Source organism: Triticum dicoccoides, chromosome 2B (genome assembly GCF_002162155.2).
Source record: "Triticum dicoccoides isolate Atlit2015 ecotype Zavitan chromosome 2B, WEW_v2.0, whole genome shotgun sequence".
Classification (NCBI taxonomy): Eukaryota; Viridiplantae; Streptophyta; class Magnoliopsida; order Poales; family Poaceae; genus Triticum; species Triticum dicoccoides.
Genome location: NC_041383.1, coordinates 751,663,426 through 751,686,077, shown reverse-complemented (window position 1 = coordinate 751,686,077; position 22,652 = coordinate 751,663,426).

Sequence of the window (22,652 nt, the reverse complement as noted above, 5' to 3'; positions counted from 1 at the left end):
CTAGGTGTTAGTGTGAATATGGTTAGTTCATAATCTTTGCCGAAACCTTGAATGTTGGCTTTACATATTTGCAACAGCAAGAGCAATCAGAGTTTGTAAAATTTTTTCTTTATCACTTTCAGTTTATCAACTGAATTGCTTGAGCACAAGCAAAGGTTTAAGCTTGGGGCAGTTGATACGTCTCCAACATATCTACTTTTCCAAACACTTTTGCCCTTGTTTTGGACTCTAACTTGCATGATTTGAATGAAACTAACCCGGACTGACGCTGTTTTCAGCAGAACTGCCATGGTGTTGTTTATTGTGCAGAAAACAAAAGTTCTTGGAATGACCTGAAAATCCAAGGAGATAACTTTTGGAAAATATAAAAAATATTGGCAAAAGATGAAGGCCAGGGGGGCCACACCCTGTCCACGAGAGTGGGGGGCGCACCCCCTCCCCCTGGGCGCGCCCCCTCCCCCTGATGCTCCACCGACCTCAACTCCAACTCCATATATTCCGTTTCACGGAGAGAAAAATCAGAGAGGAAGTTTCATTGCATTTTATGATATGGAGCCACCGCCAAGCCCTAATCTCTCTCAGGAGGGATGATCTGGAGTCCGTTCGGGGCTCCGGAGAGGGGGATTCGTCGTTGTCATCATCATCAACCATCCTCCATCACCATTTTCATGATGCTCACCACCATGCGTGAGTAATTCCGTCGTAGGCTTGCTGGACGGTGATGGGTTGGATGAGATTTACCATGTAATCAAGTTAGTTTTGTTAGGGTTTGATGACCCACAAGTGTAAGGGATCTATCGTAGTCCTTTTGATAAGTAAGAGTGTCGAACCCAACGAGGAGCAGAAGGAAATGATAAGCGGTTTTCAGTAAGGTTTTCTCTGTAAGCACTGAAATTATAGATGATAGATAGTTTTGCGATAAGATAAATATGAACGAGCAACAAGTAAATAAAGTAAAGTAAGTGCAGCAATGTGGCCCAATCCTTTATGTAGCAAAGGATAAGCCTGGACAATTTCAAATAATGAGAAGGAGCTCCCGAGGACACATGGGAATTATCGTCAAGCTAGTTTTCATCAAGCTCATATGATTCGCGTTCGGTACTTTGATAATTTGATATGTGGGTGGACCAGTGATTGGGTACTGCCCTTACTTGGACAAGCATCCCACTTATGATTAACCCCTATTGCAAGCGTCCGCAACTACAAAATAAGTATTAAGGTAAACCTAACCAACATATGGATCCAAATCAGCCCCTAACGAAGCAATGCATAAAGTAGGGTTTAAGATTCTGTCACTCTAGCAACCCATCATCTACTTATTACTTCCAAATGCCTTCCTCTAGGCCCAAATAATGGTGAAGTGTCATGTAGTTGACATTCACATAACACCACTAGAGGAAAAGACAACATACATCTCATCAAAATATCGAACGCATACCAAATTCACATGACCACTAATAGCAAGACTTCACCCATGTCCTCAGGAACAAATGTAACTACGCACAAAGCATATTCATGTTCATAATCATAGGGGTAATAATATGCATTAAGGATCTGAACATATGATCTTCCACCAAGTAAATCAATTAGCATCGACTATAAGGAGTAATCAACACTACTAGCAACCCACAGGTACCAATTTGTGGTTTTGATACAGGATTGGATACAAGAGATGAACTAGGGTTTTGAGAGGATATGGTGCTGGTGAAGATGTTGATGGAGATTGACCCCCTCCCGATGAGAGGATCGGTAGTGATGACGTTGGTGATGATTTCCCCCTCCCGGAGGGAAGTGTCCCCGGCAGAACAGCTCCGCCATTGCCCTAGATTGGTCCCGCCAAGGTTCCGCCTCGTGGCGGCGGAGTTTCATCCCGTAAGCTTGCCCACAATTTTTTCCAGGGTAAAAGCCCTCATATAGCAGAAGATGGACACCGGGGGGCCACTAGGGGGCCCAGGAGACAGGGGGCGCGCCCAGTAGGGGGGCGCCCCCACCCTCCTGGACAGGGTGTGGGCCCCTTGGTGTACTTCTTCCGCTCAATAATTCTTATTAATTCCAAAATTAGGTTTCGTGGAGTTTCAGGATTTTTGGAGCAGTGCAGAATAGCTTTCCAATGTTTGCTCCATTTCCAGCCAGAATTCCAGCTGCCGGCATTCCCCCTCTTCATGGTAAACCTTGTAAAATAAGAGAGAATAAGCATAAGTATTGAGATATAATGTGTAATAACAGACCATAATGCAATAAATATTGATATAAAAGCATGATGCAAAATGGACGTGTCAACTCCCCCAAGCTTAGACCTCGCTTGTCCTCAAGCGGAAGCCAATATCGAAAAATATGTCCACGTGTTTAGAGATAGAGGTCTTGATAATAATAGAATACGGACATGAGGGCATCATTATCATTCTTATAACAACAACATATATAGATTTTATCATATGATTTCTTATGCTCAAGTAACAATCAATTCACAATGTCAAGTATGGTTCAAAAACTTCATTGAGAACTAACAAACTATAATCTCAGTCATTGAAGCAATCGCAATTTATCATAACATCAGAAAGAGTCAACAACAGAGCTTTTCAGCAAGTTCACATACTCAACTATCTTGTAGTCTTCTGCAATTGCTAACGCTCATGCAATACTTGTGGTTATGGAGTTTCAGCCGGACACTGAGAAGGATAGGGGCTTATTGTGTTGCCTCCCAACGTATTCAACTTTAGGTGATGTCAACAATAATAGCCCATGCTAACTTACATCCTATTTTATATATATATCATGATCTATCAAACACAAGGATCTTGCCAAAGGATAAAATGAAAAAGGGAAAGGTGAGGGTCACCTTGACTCAAGCATAAAGTAAAAAATTAAGTAAAAGATAGGCCCTTCGCAGAGGGAAGTAGAGGTTGCCATGTGCTTTTAGGGTTGGATGCACAAAATCTTAATTCAAAAGAATGTCACTTTATGGTCCCTTGTATGTGGACCTTTATTATGCAGTCCGTCGCTTTTATTACTTCCACATCAAGATCGTACAAAGCTTATTTTCTCTGCGCTAATAAGTCATACATATTTAGAGAGCAATTTTTATTGCTTGCACCGATGACAACTTACTTGAAGGATCTTACTCAATCCATAGGTAGGTATGGTGGACTCTCATGGCAAAAATTGGGTTTAAGGATATTTGGAAGCACAAGTAGTATCTCTACTTGGTGCAAGGAATTTGGCTAGCATGAGGGGGAAAGGCAAGCTCAACATGTTTGGAAGGTCAATAACAATATACTTTAACTGAGATGTGAGAAAACATAAACCATTACGTTGTCTTCCTTGTCCAACGTCAACTCTTTTAGCATGTCATACTTAATGAGTGCTCCCAATAATAAAAGGTGTCCAAAATAATATATTTATATGTGAACCTATCTTTCCTTGTCACTTTCTATTAATTGCAACGATGACCAAAACTACGTTTATCAACTCTCAACAACTTTTATGCCTCATACTTTCTATATGTGAAGTCATCACTAACCATAAGATCAATATGAACTCTTTTATTCTTTCTACTTTCTCAAGATCATAGCAACATAGCAAAGCCCTTGACTCAACACTAATCTTTATTATAAATAACTCACGGACTCGATTACAAAAAGAAATCACAAAGCAAAACTCAAAGCTACTTGATATCAAAACTTCAATCTACTAGATCAAAATACTACTAAAAGGATCGAACTAAATAAAATGGTAAAGATAGGAGTGTGATGGTGATACGATACCGGGGCACCTCCCCCAAGCTTGGCAGTTGCCAAGGGGAGTGCCCATACCCATGTGATTATGTCCTCAGAGGTGGTGAAGTAGGAGTTGTTGATGATGTAGGCTTGTCATCCATCTTCCAAGGCATAGGCTCACCATCATAGAAGGATGATCGAGTCTCCGGGATCCTTAAATCTACAGCCAAACTCATCATCTTGAATCTATATTCATACTCACAGTTCTGGTTTTGCAGGTCATAGATCTGGGCTTGGAGATGCTCGATTTTCTCTTCAAGCTTGAAGATGGTCTCCACAATGACTCTAGCATCTAGCTTGTGGTTGTTGGTGAACTCCATGATCATCATATGGTTGGCATTGAGTCCATGCTCCACCATCCCTTGGCACTTGAAAACTTGCTGCTCCACGGCTTCGAGCTTTGTCTCCACGCTTCTGGTACGCCTTGGTCCCTCCACATCGCGGATGTGCAGCACCCCCTCACGCATCTCCATGGTTTGAGGGTGTTGCAGCACCTCCGCGAGATAGGGGTTGATAACCCTCTCGAAGAACTTGTCCTTGGGAGCGCTTGGAGATGACATGATGTTCTAGATCTAAAACAGAAACAACTCGAAACGAAAACAGAGGATATTTGCGTGATACGGCGGTCCAAAACTCCGGGAGTATATATAATGAATTTTTACTGGCCAAAATACGTAACATGCAAGAAAACAGAGTCCGGGAGGCACACGAGGTGCCCACGAGACAGGGGGGGCGCGCCCAGTAAGGATGGGCACGCCCTCCACTCTCGTGGGGGCCTCGTGTCCCTTTCGGACTACTTATTTCTTCCTAAAATTCTTAAATATTCCAAAACTGATAAAAACTTGCCATTGGAGTTATTTTGGAGTCGGTTTACTTACCATACCACATATCTATTCCTTTTCGGAGTCTAGAACGTTCTGGAAAGTGTCCCTTATGTATTCCTCCGAGGTTACGGTTTCAATAATATTAGTTTCAACATTGATAGGATTACCTGAAATATAATGTTTAATTCTTTGACCGTTTGCCACCCTCGGACTTGTGCCTTCGAAGTTGTTGATTTTTATGGCACCAGAATGATAGACCTCCTCGATAACGTAGGGACCTTCCCATTTAGAGAGAAGCTTTCCTGCAAAAAATCTTAAACGAGAGTTGAATAAGAACACATAATCTCCTACGTTTAACTCATGCTTTTGTATCCTTTTATCATGCCAGCGTTTGACTTTTTCTTTGAATAGCTTGGCATTCTCGTAGGCTTGGGTTCTCCATTCATCAAGTGAGCTAATATCAAACAACCGCTTCTCACTGGCAAGTCTGAAGTCATAGTTGAGCTCTTTAATTGCCCAATATGCTTTATGTTCAAGTTCAAGAGGTAAATGACATGCTTTTCCATAAACCATCTTATATGGAGACATACCCATAGGATTTTTGTATGCAGTTCTATAGGCCTATAATGCATCATCAAGTTTTTTGGACAAATTCTTTCTAGATCTATTGACAGTCTTTTGCAAAATTAATTTGAGCTCTCTATTGCTCAACTCTACTTGACCACTAGACTGTGGATGATAAGGAGATGTGATTCTATGATTGACATCATACTTACCAAGCATCTTATGGAAAGCACCACGAATAAAATGTGAACCACCATCAGTCACAAGATATCTAGAGACTCCAAACCTCGTAAAAATAACTTCTTTAAGCATTTTAATAGAAGTGTTATGATCAGCACTACTAGTTGGAATAGCTTCTACCCATTTAGTAACATAATCAGCAGCAACTAAAATATGTGTGTAACCACTAGAGGCAGGAAAAGGTCCCATATAATCAAAGCCCCAAACATCAAACGGTTCAATAACAAGAGAATAATTCATAGGCATTTCTTGACGTCTACTAATGTTACCTATTCTTTGGCATTCATCACAAGATAAGACAAACTTACGAGCATCTTTGAAGAGAGTAGGCCAATAAAAACCAGATTGTAGTACCTTGTGTGCAGTTCTATCTCCAGCGTGGTGTCCTCCATAGGATTCAGAGTGACACTTGCGTAGGATCTGTTCCTGTTCATGCTCAGGCACACAACGTCTAATAACACCATCTCTTCCTTCTTTATAAAGGTGTGGGTCATCCCAAAAGTAATGCCTTAAATCATAAAAGAACTTTTTCTTTTGCTGGTATGTGAAACTAGGCGGTATAAATTTAGCAACAATGTAATTAGCATAATCAGCATACCAAGGAGCAGTACGAGAAGCATTAACGACCGCTAATTGTTCATCAGGAAAGCTATCATCAATAGGCAGTGGGTCATCAAGAACGTTCTCTAACCTAGACAAGTTGTCTGCAGTGGGGTTCTCAGCTCCCTTTCTATCAATAATATGTAAGTCAAATTCTTGGAGCAGGAGAACCCATCTAATGAGTCTAGGCTTAGCATCTTTCTTTTCCATAAGATATTTAATAGCAGCATGATCAGTGTGAATAGTAACTTTGGAATCAACAATATAAGGTCTAAACTTATCACATGCAAACACAACTGCTGAGAATTCTTTTTCAGTAGTAGCATAATTTCTTTGGGCAGTATCAAGAGTCTTACTAGCATACTGGATAACATTCAATTTCTTATCAACTCTTTGCCCTAGAACAACCCCTACAGCATAATCACTAGCATCACACATAATTTCAAAAGGTAAATTCCAATTAGGTGGCTGAACAATAGGCGCAGTGATCAAAGCTTTCTTAAGTATTTCAAATTCTTCTACACAATCATCATCAAAGACAAAAGGAATATCTTTTTGCAATAAATTAGTCAGAGGCCTAGAGATTTTAGAGAAGTCCTTAATGAACCTCCTATAAAAACCGGCATGACCAAGGAAACTTCTTATACCTTTTATGTCCTTGGGACATGGCATATTTTCAATAGCATCAACTTTAGCTTTATCAACTTCAATACCTCTCTCGGAAATCTTGTGCCCCAAGACAATGCCCTCATTAACCATAAAGTGACACTTTTCCCAATTCAGAGCGAGACTAGTGTCTTCGCATCTCTGCAAAACTCGATCAAGGTTGCTCAAACAATTATCAAAAGAGGATCCATAAATGGAGAAGTCATCCATGAATACCTCACAAATCTTTTCACAAGAATATAGCCATCATGCATCTTTGAAAGGTGCATTACATAAACCAAAAGGCATACGTCTATAAGCAAAAGTGCCAAAAGGGCAAGTAAAAGTAGTTTTTGATAGATCCCCCACTCACACAGGTATTTGAGAGAAACCAGAATAACCATCTAGAAAGCAAAAATGTGTATGTTTGGATAGTCTTTCTAGCATTTGATCAATAAAAGGTAAAGGGTAATGATATTTCTTAGTAGCCTTATTTAATTTACGGAAATCAATTACCATCCTATAACCTGTAATAATTCTTTGCGGGATCAATTCATCTTTATCATTAGGAACAACGGTAATACCTCCCTTTTTAGGAACACAATGGACAGGGCTTACCCAATCACTATCAGCAACGGGATAAATTATACCTGCCTCAAGGAGCTTTAGTGTCCCCTTTCTTACCACTTCTTTCATCTTGGGATTTAGTCGTCGTTGAGGATCTCTAACTGGTTTGGCATCGTCCTCCAATTTAATTTTTTGTTGGCATAACGTGAGACTAACGCCCTTAAGATCATCCAGAGTATATCCAATAGCAGCACGGTGCTTCTTCAGAGTTTTCAATAATCTTTCTGCTTCTTGCTCTGAAAGGTTAGCACTAATAATAACAGGGTGTATTTTCTTTTCATCAAGATAAGCATACTTAAGATTATCAGGTAATGGTTTGAGTTCAAACACGGGATCACCCTAGGGTGGAGGGGGATCCCCAAAAATTTCAATGGGAAGATTATGTTTCAGCACAGGTTCCTGTTTAAGGAACACTTCATCTATTTCCCTTCTTTCCTTCATAAACATATCATTTTCATGGTCTAGCAAATATTTTTCTAATGGATCAGTAGGAGGCACAGCAATGGAAGCAAGACCAATAATATCATCCTTACTAGGTGGTTCCCTATCACGAGGTTGTCTATGAAACTTAGCAAAATTAAACTCATGAGACATACCATCTAAGCCAATAGTGACAGTATCTTTTTCACAATCAATCTTAGCACTAGCTGTATTCAAGAAGGGTCTACCAAAAATAATGGGACAAAAGTCATGTTGTGGAAGCAAGAACAAGAAAATCAGTAGGGTATTTAACTTTCCCACACAAAACTTCAACATCTCTAACAATCCCAACTGGTTTAATGGTATCCCTATTAGCAAGCTTGATAGTAACATCAATGTCTTCTAATTCAATGGGTGCAATGTCGTGCATAATTTCTTTATATAAATCATAAGGTATCGCATTAGCACTAGCACCCATATCACATAAACCATGATAACAATGATCTCCTATTTTAACAGAAATAACAGGCATGCCTACGACAAGTCTATGTGTCTTAGTATCTGGTCTAGCAATATTAGCAGTTTCATCACAGAAATAAATAACATGCCCATCTAAATCATCATCCAAGAGATCTTTAACCATAGCAATACTAGGTTCAACATTGATTTTCTCAGGAGGTGTATAAGTCCTAGTATTACTCTTATGAACAACAGTCGAAGTTTTAGCATGATCCTTTATCCTAACAGGAAATGGGGGTTTCTCAACATAAGTAGTAGGAACAATAGGATCACTATAGGTAATAGTCTTTTCTTCAACTGTAATAGGTGCAGCTACTTTCACTTCAACAGGAGGATTATATTTAAAGCACTTCTCTTTAGGGAGATCAACGTGAGTAGCAAAAGATTCACAGAAAGAAGCTACTATCTCAGAGTCAAGTCCATACTTAGTGCTAAATCCACGAAAAGCATCGGTATCCATAAAAGATTTAACACAATCGAACTTAGGTGTCATACCTAACTCCTTACCATCGTTGGAACCCCAATCTTCAGAGTTGCATTTAATTATTTCCAATAAGTACCATTTGAAATCAATAGTCTTCAGCATATAAGAACCTGCTCAGGAAGTATCGAGGAGGTTGCGATTATTAAGAGAAAGGCGAGCATAAAAATTTTGAATAATCATTTCCCGGGAGAGCTCATGATTGGGCATGAATATAACATTGACTTAAGCCTCCCCAAGATTGAGCGATGCTTTCACCTTCGCGAGGCCAGAAATTATATATGTAATTACGATCACGATGAACAAGATGCATAGGGTAGAACTTCTGGTGAAATTCCAACTTCAATCGCTTATAATTCCAAGATCTCGTATCATCACATAGCCTATACCATGTCAATGCATCTCCCTTCAAAGATAAAGGGAAGACCTTCCTTTTGACAGCATCATCGGGAATACCTGCAAGCCTAAATAATCCACAAACTTCATCCACAAAGATAAGGTGTAAATCGGGATGCAATGTTCTGTCTCCTGCAAATGGATTAGCTAGCAGTTTCTCTATCATACCCGAAGGAATCTCAAAGTAGATATTTTCATAAAGTTCAGTAGGTTGAGGAGCAACTCTTTGCTCTTCTGGTCGGGGTGAAGATACCCCAAACAGGCCCCTCAAAGGATTAGTTTCCATGGTGACAAGTAACAGAAAATTTCAGCACACTATATAAATGTTTCCTTACCAAGTTCCACTCACCAAAAGTGCTACACTCCCCGGCAACGGCGTCAGAAAAGAGTCTTGATGACCCACAAGTGTAGGGGATCTATCGTACTCCTTTCGATAAGTAAGAATGTCGAACCCAACAAGGAGCGGAAGGAAATGATAAGCGGTTTTCAGTAGGGTTTTCTTTGCAAGCACTGAAATTATAGGTGATAGATAGTTTTGCGATATGATAAATAGTAATGAGCAACAAGTAAATAAAGTAACTAAAGTGCAGCAAGGTGGCCTAATCCTTTATGTAGCAAAGGATAAGCCCGGACAATTTCTAATAATGAGAAAGGAGCTCCCGAGGACACATGGGAATTATCGTCAAGCTAGTTTTCATCAAGCTCATATGATTCGCGTTCGGTACTTTGATAATTTGATATGTGGGTGGACCAGTGCTTGGGTACTACCCTTACTTGGACAAGCATCCCACTTATGATTAACCCCTATTTCAAGCATCCGCAACTACAAAAGAAGTATTAAGGTAAACCTAACCACAGCATTAAACATATGGATCCAAATCAGCCCCTAATGAAGCAATGCATAAACTAGGGTTTAAGCTTCTGTCACTCTAGCAACCCATAATATACGTATTACTTCCCAATGCCAGCGTCTAGGCCCAAATAATGGTGAAGTGTCATGTAGTCGACGTTCACATAACACCACTAGAGGAAAAGACAAGATACATCTCAACAAAATATCGAACGAATACCAAATTCACATGACTACTAATAGAAAGACTTCACCCATGTCCTCAGGAACAAACGTAACTACTCACAAAGCATATTCATGTTCATAAACAGAGGGGTAATAATATGCATTAAGGATCTGAACATATGATCTTCCACCAAGTAAACCAATTAGCATCAACTACAAGGAGTAATCAACACTACTAGCAACCCACAGGTACAAATTTGTGGTTTTGATACAAGATTGGATACAAGAGATGAACTAGGGTTTTGAGAGGAAATGGTGCTGGTGAAGATGTTGATGGAGATTGACCCCCTCCCGATGAGATGGTCGTTGGTGATGACGTTGGTGATGATTTCCCCCTTCCAGAGAGAAGTGTCCCCGGCAGAACAGCTCCGCCAGAGCCCTAGATTGGTTCCGCCAAGGTTCCGCCTCGTGGCGGCGGAGTTTCTTCTCGTAAGCTTGCCCATGATTTTTTCCAGGGTAAAAGCCCTCATATAGCAGAAGATGGACACCAGGGGGCCACCAGGGGGCCCAGGAGACAGGGGGCGCGCCCAGTAGGGGGGCGCCCCCCACCCTCCTGGACAGGGTGTGGGCCCCCTGGTGTACTTCTTCCACTCAATAATTCTTATTAATTCCAAAAATAGGTTTCATGGAGTTTCAGGATTTTTGGAGCAGTACAGAATAGGTTTCCAATGTTTGCTCCTTTTCCAGCCAGAATTCCAACATCCGGCATTCCCCCTCTTCATGGTAAACCTTGTAAAATAAGAGAGAATAGCCATAAGTATTGAGATATAATGTGTAATAACAGCCCACAATGCAATAAATATTGATATAAAAGCATGATGCAAAATGGACGTATCAGGGTTTGATCCCTAGTATCCACTATGTTCTGAGATCGATGTTGCTATGACTTTGCTATGCTTAATGCTTGTCACTAGGGCCCGAGTGCCATGATTTCTGATATGAACCTATTATGTTTTCATGAATATATGTGAGTTCTTGATCCTATCTTGCAAGTCTATAGTCACCTATTATGTGTTATTATCCGACAACCCCGAAGTGACAATAATCGGGATACTTCTCGGTGATGACCATAGTTTGAGGAGTTAATGTATTCACTAAGTCTAATGCTTTGGTCCGGTTCTCTATTAAAAGGAGGCCTTAATATCCCTTAGTTTCCACTAGGACCCCACTGCCACAGGAGGGTAGGACAAAAGATGTCATGCAAGTTCTTTTCCATAAGCACGTATGACTATATTCAGAATACATGCCTACATTATATTGATGAACTGGAGCTAGTTCTCTGTCACCCTATGTTATAAATATTACATGAGGAATCGCATCCGACATAATTATCCATCACTTATCCAATGCATACGAGCTTTTCACATATTGTGCTTCACTTATTTACTTTTCCGTTGCTATTGTTACAGTCACTACAATACTGCTATCTTTACTTTTGCCACCGTTACCATTACTGTCATACTACTTGCTAATAAATACCTTGCTACAGATACTAAGTTATCCAGGTGCGGTTGAATTGACAACTCAACTGCTAATACTTGAGAATATTATTTGGATCCCCTTGTGTCGAATCAATAAAATTTGGGTTGAATACTCTACCCTCGAAAGTTGTTGCGATCCCCTACACTTGTGGGTTATCAGAGTACCAGGGCGGTAGACGATGGCGAGGCCTAGGAAGGGGACAACATGGAGCTGGGGAAGACGCGACAGTAGAAGCCCGCGCGGAGAGGAGTACGAGGGTTCACTAGTTCGGCTGCAGTGTGAGGCTACCGTCGCCGCAGGGCTTGGCCAATGGTGGGAGTAGTAGGGGGAGGTGAGGCCTTCATGGCATCACAGCCGGCCACAGGAGGCAGGAGCAGGCGGCACAACAGATGCTGCTTTGGGCGGCTGGAGCAAGAAGACCAGAGGTTGAAGAAGCACTACGGCCGTTGGATGAACATCATACGGTTATTGGAGCTAGAATCATTCAAATTGAGTAAGTTGACAAAGCCCTCCGTCCCCGTCAACTTAGTAGGCCCACAAGTCAGCATCCCACTATGCTGGGTCCCAGCTAGCAGGGGGAGTATTCATTTTTTATGCTTAATAAGGAGGCACTTCCTTGCGTGCAAAGATATAGCTGGTGGGTCCGACCTATCAGCGGGGGCAACGTTTTTTCGTGAAATACAGAGGCTCTTTTGGTGGGTCCCAGATGTCAGATGGAGGAATAATTATTTTGCGCGTAATAAGGAGGCATTTCCTTGTGTGCGGCCGTGGACCCAGCTGTCAGCCTCTCCACATACAGTCCACGTCCGATGGAAGTCGTTCCATGACCACATTGACCATGCCGTGCCGAGAGCACCAGGGTAGTGGACGACGGCGAGGCCTAGGAAGGGGACGACGCGGAGCCGGGGAAGACACGGAGCCAGGGAAGACGCAGTAGTGGATGCCCACTCGGAGAGGAGTATGAGGGTTCACTAGTTTGGCTGCGGTGTGAGGCACCCATCGCCGTAGGGTCTGGCTAGGGGTGGGAGTAGTAGGGGGTGGTGAGGCCTCAACGGCAGCACAGCCGGCCATAGGAGGCAGGAGCAGGCAGTCTTGCCGGCGCTGGTTTGGGCGACTGGTGCAAGAAGAGCAACGATTGAAGAAGCAGCAGGACCGTTCGATTCAAATCCAACGGTTACTGCTGCTAGAATTGTTTGTTGACTAAGTTGACAAGCCCTATGTATGCGTCAACTTAGTAGGCCCACAGGTCAGCCTCCCAACCGGTGCGCCCCAGATGTCAGTGGGAGGAATCATTTTTTTGCGTAATAAGGAGGCAATTGATTGCGTGCGGCCAGGCTAGTGGAGGGAGTATGGTGGGCCGGGGAAGCCTGCGCGACATCACAGTGGGCCACAAGAGGAGGGAGCAGGCAGTCCCGCCGGCACTAGTTTAGGCGGCTGGTGCAGGAAGATCAGAGATTGAAGAAGCACGTCGGCCGTTGGATGGACATCCAACAGTCACTGCTGCTAGAATCGTGTGTTGACTGACAAAGCCTTGCGTAAACAAGTCAGCCTCGAAATCTGTGGCGTGTACAACCCATTTGCTATTATTTTAATATTTTTTACTCATTTTCTAATTCATATGGAATTTATTGCAGCCCATTTCCATTTTTAGAATTGCTGCCTTTCTCGTCAGTACCAGGGTTAAAAAAATTAACTAAATATGTGCAAAATTTTGAAAATTCGCAAATTTCTACTGGGGAACAAAATATTCTTAATCCAAAAATTAGTAGCCATACTAAAAGAAATTAAAAAATAAATTAGTACTATGTCATGCTAAATCCAATGAAATACTATAAAATATCTGTGAAGAACAAAAAAAAGAATCTAATATCCCATTTGCTATAAAAAATTTTGGAATTTTCAACCCCTTTGATGTCACTTTTAACAGACACTGACCATACTCTTTGGCTAGGCCGGAATGCATCCCTCCTCATCTTGAAAGTTTTGCAGCCCAGTAAGTCAGAGAAAACAAATAGGCCTAGCTTGGGTATTCTTCAAAAAGAAATACTGGGCTATCTATTTTCCCAAAGAAAAAAATGTTGGGCTGGTCATGTTGTTAGATGGGCCACAGAGACCACACAACCTAGTTTATAGCCTGCTCCTCTGAATTACTACTCCAAAAAGGTGTGCAATTCTGTTGTTAATTGACTATACATTGAAAATTATGTGGGTCCCAGATATCAGCAGGGTGGATAAGAGTAAGAAAATGAGGGGTGCATCTTAGTAGTACAAGAGGCACTTGCTTGTGTTCGGGAGTGGACCTGGTGGGTCCGTACTGTCATACTCACAACTACAGTTCTCTCCTGATTCACTATGTTGACAAGGACCGTCTCGACAAAAAACTATGTTGACAGGGCCGAACGGCGGTGAGGGAGTCCCGGAATAGGGGGTGTCTGGATAGCCGAACTATCATCATCGGCCGGACTCCAAGACTATGAAGATACAAGATTGAAGACTTCGTCCCGTGTCCGGATGGGACTTTCCTTGGCGTGGAAGGCAAGCTTGGCGATACGGATATGTAGATCTCCTACCATTGTAACCGACTATGTGTAACCCTAGCCCTCTCCGATGTCTATATAAACCGGATGGTTTTAGTCCGTAGGACACAACAACAATAACAACAATCATACCATAGGCTAGCTTCTAGGGTTTAGCCTCCTTGATCTCGTGGTAGATCCACTCTTGTAATACCCACATCATCAATATCAATCAAGCAGGACGTAGGGTTTTACCTCCATCAAGAGGGCCCGAACCTGGGTAAAACATCATGTCCCTTGTCTCCTGTTACCATCCGCCTAGACGCACAGTTCGGGACCCCCTACCCGAGATCCGCCGGTTTTGACACCGACATTGGTGCTTTCATTGAGAGTTCCTTTGTGCCGTCGCAATCAGGAAGGATGCCTCTTCCCGTCTTCAAAGACGGTACCATTGCCAAAGGAGCTTTGGCCGCCGGTCAAGCTATCCGGCTGGGTGGTTTTCTTATGACCGCCTGTTTGGATACCGCTTCGACGATGACCTCTCGGGTCATCAAAAGCGATCTTCGCATCAACTCGGAATTCGCCGAGCAGCTGGATCCGATGGAGCTCTCTTCCGTAAACGAGCTCTTGGATTGCATCGCCGCCCTGGGAGTTGCTACAGACTACGATCAGATTGGGCTTAAAACCGATCTGAGAGAAATTAACTCTCCCCAGGCTACCCACCATGTTGCGGTGGTAGAAGAATAACGTGGTGACTCTTCTTCTATGTTAAAAACCAGTTATGTCTGGATTCCCGATCCCTCCATGCCGGATTCCCATGGAGGGACGGACGTCAATCGAGTACTGAACCTAAAGTCAGGCAGCGGACTAGATTCGTTGGACGACCTCCAGCAATCCAAGCTTCCAAATCCGGAAACTCCTCGGCCTTTGAGCCTCAGTTTGGGCGGGGTTCCGAATTTAGTTCCACCCGCCCACCCAAACACAAGCGATCTATATCAAATACGGCAAGAGCCCGATGAAACAGTACATCATTACTGGGCCAGATTCCTCCTGGTTATGGACAGGATAAAGGACTGCCATGAGGAAAGCGCAATCTCTATTTTCTGCAATAATTGCACGGACAAGGGAATCATGAACGCCATAAGTCGTCGCAAGGTCACACGCTTCGCCGACCTGGCGACCATAGTACGAAAATACTATGCGATGGAGAGTGCCTGGAAAACCGAAACTAGATTGTGGGACAATCCGGCCCTAAACACAACCTTAGTCCGGAATAAAAGGGTGCACCATGCTCAAGCACCTGGGTCAAAAACCAAAAGGCAAAAAACCCCTAAAGGGTACGGAACCGTACTGGAGGGATGGCTCAGCAGACCCTGCAAAATCCATAATGCAGAAGGCGCCACTCCAACACATAGTCTCCGGGCATGTTGGATACTATGACAGGTGGCCAAAAGTGGCGAAGGGCTTCTAGCCCCAGCAAACCAGCCCAACAGTACCAGTACGGTATTAACAGTCTTCGAGACTTTCACATCAAATAATATGCAGAAACGAACAATCCGCAGCCTCGCCGAAGTCTACCAAGTAGCAACAACAAATCCATGGAGCGACACGGCTATCACCTTCAATGCCAGCAATGAACCTAAATTCCGAACAGCTCGAGCACCAGCCGCATTGGTCCTCAGTCCCATAGTGGACGGCTTTCGTCTTACCAAGGTACTCATGGATGGCGGCAGCGGATTAAACCTCATCTACGAGGAAACCCTCCAAAAAATGGAAATAGACTGGAGCCGCATTGAGCGAAGCAGCACAACCTTTAGAGGAATAATCCCTAGTCGGGAAGTACGCTGCACAGGAAAAATCACACTAGATGTGGTGTTCGGCTCGCAGGACAACTACAGGTCCGAGGAAGTCACGTTCCAAGTGGCCCCGTTCAGCAGCGGATATCACGCTCTATTAGGGCGAGAGGCATTCACAATTTTCCAAGTCGTACCCCATTACGGGTACATGAAGCTCAAAATGCCCGGGCCCAATGGAATCATCACTCTGGTCAGTGACCCGGACATAGCACTCCGCACCGAAAATAAGACAGCCGCACTAGCCCTAGAGGCACTATCCGAAGCACTAGCGGCAGAAGAACTCACTGCACTACGCTCCACGGTGAATAGGGACGATGTGATACTCGATAAGAGATCTAAGTCCACATCTTTTAAACCAGCAGACGAAATAGTCAAATTCCAGGTCCATCCAACGGACCCCACAAAGACGGCCTCAATTAGGGCACAATTAAACCCTGATGTAGAAGCCGCACTACGAGAATTCCTTCGGGAAAATTGGGACATTTTTGCCTGGCACCCTTCAGATATGCCAGGAATCCCACGCAGGCTGGCAGAGCACAGCCTAAATATCCTAAAAGGATTCAAGCCAGTCAAACAGGCTCTTCGACGATTTTCCGAACCCAAAAGACAGGCAATGGGAGAGGAGCTAGCCAAACTATTAGAAGCCGGATTCATCAGAGACATAAAACATCCGGACTGGCTAGCGAACCTGGTAATGGTACCAAAAAAGGACAAATCCTGGCGCCTTTGTGTGGATTTTAAAGACCTTAATAAGGCATGTCCAAAGGATCCTTTCCCCCTCCCCCACATTGACCAAATCATCGATGCTACCGCGGGGCACAACTCATTATGTTTCCTCGACGCATACTCCGGATACCATCAAATCAAGATGGCGGAAACAGACCAGGCCGCAACGGCATTCATTACTCCATACGGACCATTCTGTGTCAACACAATGCCCTTCGGACTTAAAAACGCCAGCGCAACATATCAGCGCATGATTCAGACATGTCTGGCCACCCAGATCGGCAAAACAGTGGAGGCATACGTAGACGATGTGGTCGTTAATACCAAACACGTCGAAACTCTAGTAGACGATTTGAGGCTCACATTCGACAACCTCCTAGCATATGACATTAAGCTCAACCCGGAAAAATGCGTTTTCGACGTACCAGCCGGAAAGCTCTTGGGTTTCATTGTATCCGGTAGAGGAACTGAAGCAAACCCAGCCAAGATCCGAGCTCTGTCACAACTGGATATCCCAAAAGGCCTCAAACAAATACAAAAACTGACTAGATGCGTGGTGGCTTTAAGCCGCTTCATCTCCCGTTTGGGAGAAAAGGCATTGCCTCTCTACCGCCTCCTCTGGCGCACCGAACACTTCGAGTGGACGGATGCTGCCACGGCCGGACTCGAAGAAATAAAGGCCATACTAGCAACAAATCCGGTCCTGGCCGCGCCCAACATAGGCGAACCAATGTTATTATATATCGCGGCAACACATCAAGTTGTCAGCGCAGCGCTCGTCGTTGAACGAGAAGCAGAAGGACACAAATTGCCTCTTCAAAAACCAGTGTACTACGTATCCACTGTCTTAACCCCATGCAAGTCCCGGTATCCACATTATCAAAAGATAGCGTACGCGGTGTTCATGGCATCCCGGAAGCTGCAACACTACTTTCAAGAGTGCTCGATAATAGTGGCCTCCGAAGTACCCCTCAACGACATTATAAACAACCGCAACGCGACGGGCAGGATTGCAAAATGGGCCATTGAGCTCTTACCATTTGACATAACCTACAAACCAAGGCGAGCTATAAAGTCGCAAGTTTTGGCTGACTTCATCGCCGAATGGACCAAAGCCGAACTCCCTAAAGAGTACGGCGCATACTCCAATTGGATCATCCATTTTGACGGCTCCAAAATGTTGGCCGGCTTGGGGGCTGGCGTCGTACTGACGTCCCCAACCGGAGACACAGTCCAATATGTACTTCAGATAATGTACACGGACTCTAACAACGCAGCCGAATACGAGGCCCTTCTACATGGTCTCCGGATGGCAATCTCCATGGGTATTCAATGCCTAGAGGTGCGCGGGGACTCAAACCTTGCAATATCCCAAGTAAATGGAGACTTTGACGCCAAGGATCCGAAAATGGCAGCCTATCGTAACGCCGTCTTAAAAATGTCAGCTCGGTTCGAAGGACTCGAATTCCACCATGTAGCCTGAGACAATAACCAGGCAGCCGACGTGTTGGCACGCATCGGCGCAAAACGCGACACCGTCCCTCCAAACATCTTCCTGGAGCGGCTCTTTAAGCCATCCGTACTATGGGAAGAGGAGTCCGAAAACAGCAACCCGGAACCAACCGCGCCACCCAACACGGAACATTCTGACACAGTCGGCGGCTCAGCCAATGAAATAACACCCTCAGCCCACAAAATAATGGCAGTAATCGCCCCGTGGACGGAACCATTCCTAGCCTACTTAACTAGGCAGGAACTCCCCGAAGACCAAAATGAGGCCCGCTGCGTAGTTTGGCGATCTAAAGCCTACAAGGTCCATGAGGGAGAACTTTATAAGAAAAGCACAACCGGAGTCCTTCAAAGGTGTATCTCCGAAGAGGAAGGGCAAAATCTCCTGGCTGAAATTCACGCCGGACTCGATGGGCACCACGCCGCAGCCCGGGCCCTTGTAGGCAAGGCCTTCCGTACAGGATTTTATTGGCCGACTGCCCGGGCAGATGCTCAGGACTTAGTCCAACGATGTGTCGGTTTCCAGCTCTTTGCTAATCAAAGCCACATGCCACCCACCGCCCTCAAAACTATACCCATCACCTGGCCGTTCACGGTCTGGGGGCTTGATATGGTTGGACCCCTTAAAGGAGGAACCCACAAGCAAAAATTCCTATTGGTCATGGTGGACAAATTCACCTAATGGATAGAGGCCAAGCCAGTTAAAACGGCCGAATCCGGACCCATGATAGACTTCATATCCGGTGTAGTACACCGTTACAGCGTCCCCCATAGCATCATCACTGATAACGGCACGAATTTCACGGCCGGCGAGGTTAAACTCTGGTGCAAAACATGGGCATCAGACTCGACTACGCTTCAGTCTATCACCCCCAAACTAACGGTCAAGTCGAACATGCAAATGGTCTAATCATGAGCGGCATCAAACCCAGATTAGTGCGGTCCCTCACGAAATCTAACACACACTGGGTAGAGGAGCTCGACTCCGTACTTTGGGGGCTGCGGACCACGCCGAACCTCACTACCGGATTCACACCATTTTTTCTCGTGTACGGCGCAGAGGCAATTTTGCCCTGCGACATAATTCATGACTCACCTCGCGTGCGCATGTACGAAGAAAGAGAAGCCGAGTTGGATCGGCGGAACAGTTTGGACGCCTTAGAGGAGGATCGGGATGTGGCAAAAGCTCGTTCCGCATTTTACCAGCAGCAGGCTCGAAGATATCAAAGCAGAGAAGTACGGGCCAAAACATACAATGTTGGCGAACTTGTTCTACGCCTGCCGGATAAGAAAAAGGACAAACTCAAGCCCAAATGGGAAGGTCCCTTCATCATCGACCAAGTCCTGACCGGCGGAGCATACCGTCTATGTAACGCATCTGACAACCGACTCGAGCCGAACCCATGGAACGCAGCCCGTCTCTGAAGATTCTACGCCTAGCGCCGGACTTAGAGTTCGTCTCCCTCCTCCGTCCACCTTTTACATTTCCACTGTATCTTGTTCCCCTCCTTCTTCCCCCCTTTTTTTAGTAAAAGCCTTTGATGGGCTGATCTGCGCATTGTTCGCACACACTTGATGTGCTACTAGCACTCATTATACCTGGGGGCTTCTTTAACAAAAGCTTATTTATACGGGCTTCATGCCCAACACATGTGGCATACTTCCGCATGTACCTTTTATTCACCATTATATGCATCGATATGACTTAAGTTTTGGCCAAGCTGGGTTGCCTGGCTCCTGTGCTTACCCCTACGTTCCCGATTGTTCGGCTAGGAGGTAAAGGGAGCACCTCTGCGATTGTTACTGCCGGGTCAGCCGGATGTGTACCTCAGACTGGGTGAAGCCGAAAGCTAGCATTCTTAAGGGAATATTCGGTCGGTGACTTGAAAGATGATTTATTACTTATTTAAACTTATCTGCCCCCAGATGCTTTTTCTGCTCTTTTCGCAGTACGGACATGCACCTTAGGGCATGCCTCCCAGGGAAAGGAACCCCTAACGGAACTATTCTCCCCGGAAGATGTTTCTTACTAACCAGGTAATATAACATAACTAGTTGGGCACTTGTTTGATAAAGCACTAATGACCCCTACGCCTGGTCTTCATGCATGCCCCGGTTTTTCTAACCGCTAGGGTATTCGGACACACTCCAGACTGTTGGGTCCCGAGGTTGAAGCGAAAAGGTCCGCAAAGACAAACGATCTACAATCCGGCTAGAAGGCATTTTACATGTCATTTTAAAATTACATCGTCAAATTGATTGATAGAACTCCTCTTCAATCCCATCTAATAGACTGTCTAGCTTATAGTCTCGTTGCGAATATTTCGCGGCCAACTCTACTTGGCCGTACATTAAGCTCACAGGGATCTCCTTCCCATCGGGCCCCACAGGTCCGACCTCGGCCATGTGGTTTGGATCAGCCTTCGTGTACCGTGTCTTCACCATGGCCCAGGCCTCTCTAGCGCCTTGACGGCAGGCCGATATCTTCCATAGACAGAAGCGCTGCCGTACTACCTGAAGCTTGTCAGCAAGCCCTCCAAGACCCTCGGGTAGGGAGACGGACGGCCATAAGTCCTGGACGACGCCGCTCATCGCCTGCCGAATACGTTCATGCAGTTGCAGCAGCTCGGGAAGAAGGTCACCCGTGGAAGCAGGCATCTCCTCCGTCGGACGACCCATGAGCACACCTATAGACACATTTCTGTCAATCGACTTCCTCGCCGAACTCTTCTTTTCAAAAGAGTTTGCTCAAGCACTTACTGTAAATGTCGCGACGAAGCCGCCGATTCTCCTTTACGGAGTCAGCCAGCTGGACCCAAACATCTATTAGTTCTTTGCCCAGCCGGGTGTTGGCATCTTGGAGTTTGTTCCTCTCCTGCTGCACCCTCGTAAGCACCTTCTCGCCGGCCTTCAGCTGGCGTAACAGATGTTGCTTGTCCGGTTCCAATCCGGCACCCTCTGCAATTCAATTGTCAGACTTACGCACACGCCGCACTTCATAAACTACTTATCTTTTCAAATTATGTATTACCAGAGGGAGTCTTTGTGCCTCCTCCTGTGGCGGCTAGTGTGGCCTCAAGTTGGGCCTTGCACTCTTGAAGCTCCTAGGACAGACAGGTATTCTTCTTCGTAAGATCCTGCATAAACAAATGATCCTTAAATTAGTTATTCTAGCTATTTTAAGTCTCGGGGGCTACTGGCATATATAACTATTAGAATTCCTCACCCGTATGTCTTTCACATACTGCTCCGTGGCTCTGGTTAAACCATCTCGAGCGGCACGGAGGTGCGCGTCTCCCGCATTAAAGGCATTCAGTGCCTCCGCAGAGAAACACGCGTTACGAAGAACCGTCCGGCGGTGCCTGTGATTCATGGCGCTCTCCACCTCAGACCTGGTGGCGGACAGCCTGTCGGTATCCTCCGTTGGAGGACCACCCGACTCATGTCTTGTGTTTGCCTCCCCTTCCGGACCACGCGTTGCATGGCTGGCGGAGGCTTGATTGGCAACCTCTCCGGACACTGTCCGGCGAGCGCTCTTCCTCCTGGGAAAATCATGAGCGTCAATATACCTCTTAGGGATATTCCCCTTAAAAACAATGGTGTGTCGTACCGTTGCGGCGACATTTCGATTAGCGCCGCACTCCTCTTCTGCCTGCTGGGCCGAACTGACCCTCGCTGGTCAGCCACCGCGGGTTCGGCTTCCCGCCTTAAAGGCGCCTCCTGCGATGCACCATTGGTATATGATGGTCAGAAATGAGCATGGATCAAATGATGGTGTCAGGACTCCGGTCGTAGTCACCTGAGAAGCCGGAGATAAACCGGGGTAGTCAGCCGTAATGGCGACTAGAGCATTGTCCATGCTAAGTTGGTGGAACACCCCGTCAATCAGCTCCACCTTTATGTCTGGATCCTCTTCGGAGGCCGGATCAAGGGATCGTCCCGGATCCTTGGGCTGTGGAGTCAGGCTTTGTATGCCCTCCACGTCCCGGCGCAGCTCCTGCGTCAGAATCACAAAGTGAGACACTTGACTTTGGGAATATGGATCGGACAGATAAACGTCCTCTTACCCAGCTCCGAGGGTTATTCATGGAGAATCCATTCAATGGACTCGTGCGGAGGAAGTCCTCCTTCTCCCCCTTGTACAAGACGGACAGGATCTTCACTAGATCGACGGCCGATCCCGGCCCCTTGCGGCCATGACAGGTGGTGTCATCCTCCCCATTGAAATCCCACATGGGTGGCCCCTATATTGGAGCAACTGCACCCCTCGCGTAATGCACGTGGCCATGACTCCAATCATGGTCAATCCGGAGTGGGCCAGTAACCTTATCCGGCCCATCAGATATTGGACGCTCCCATCATCTTCCCGTTGAGGGCTCCACGGGCGCCAACTCAG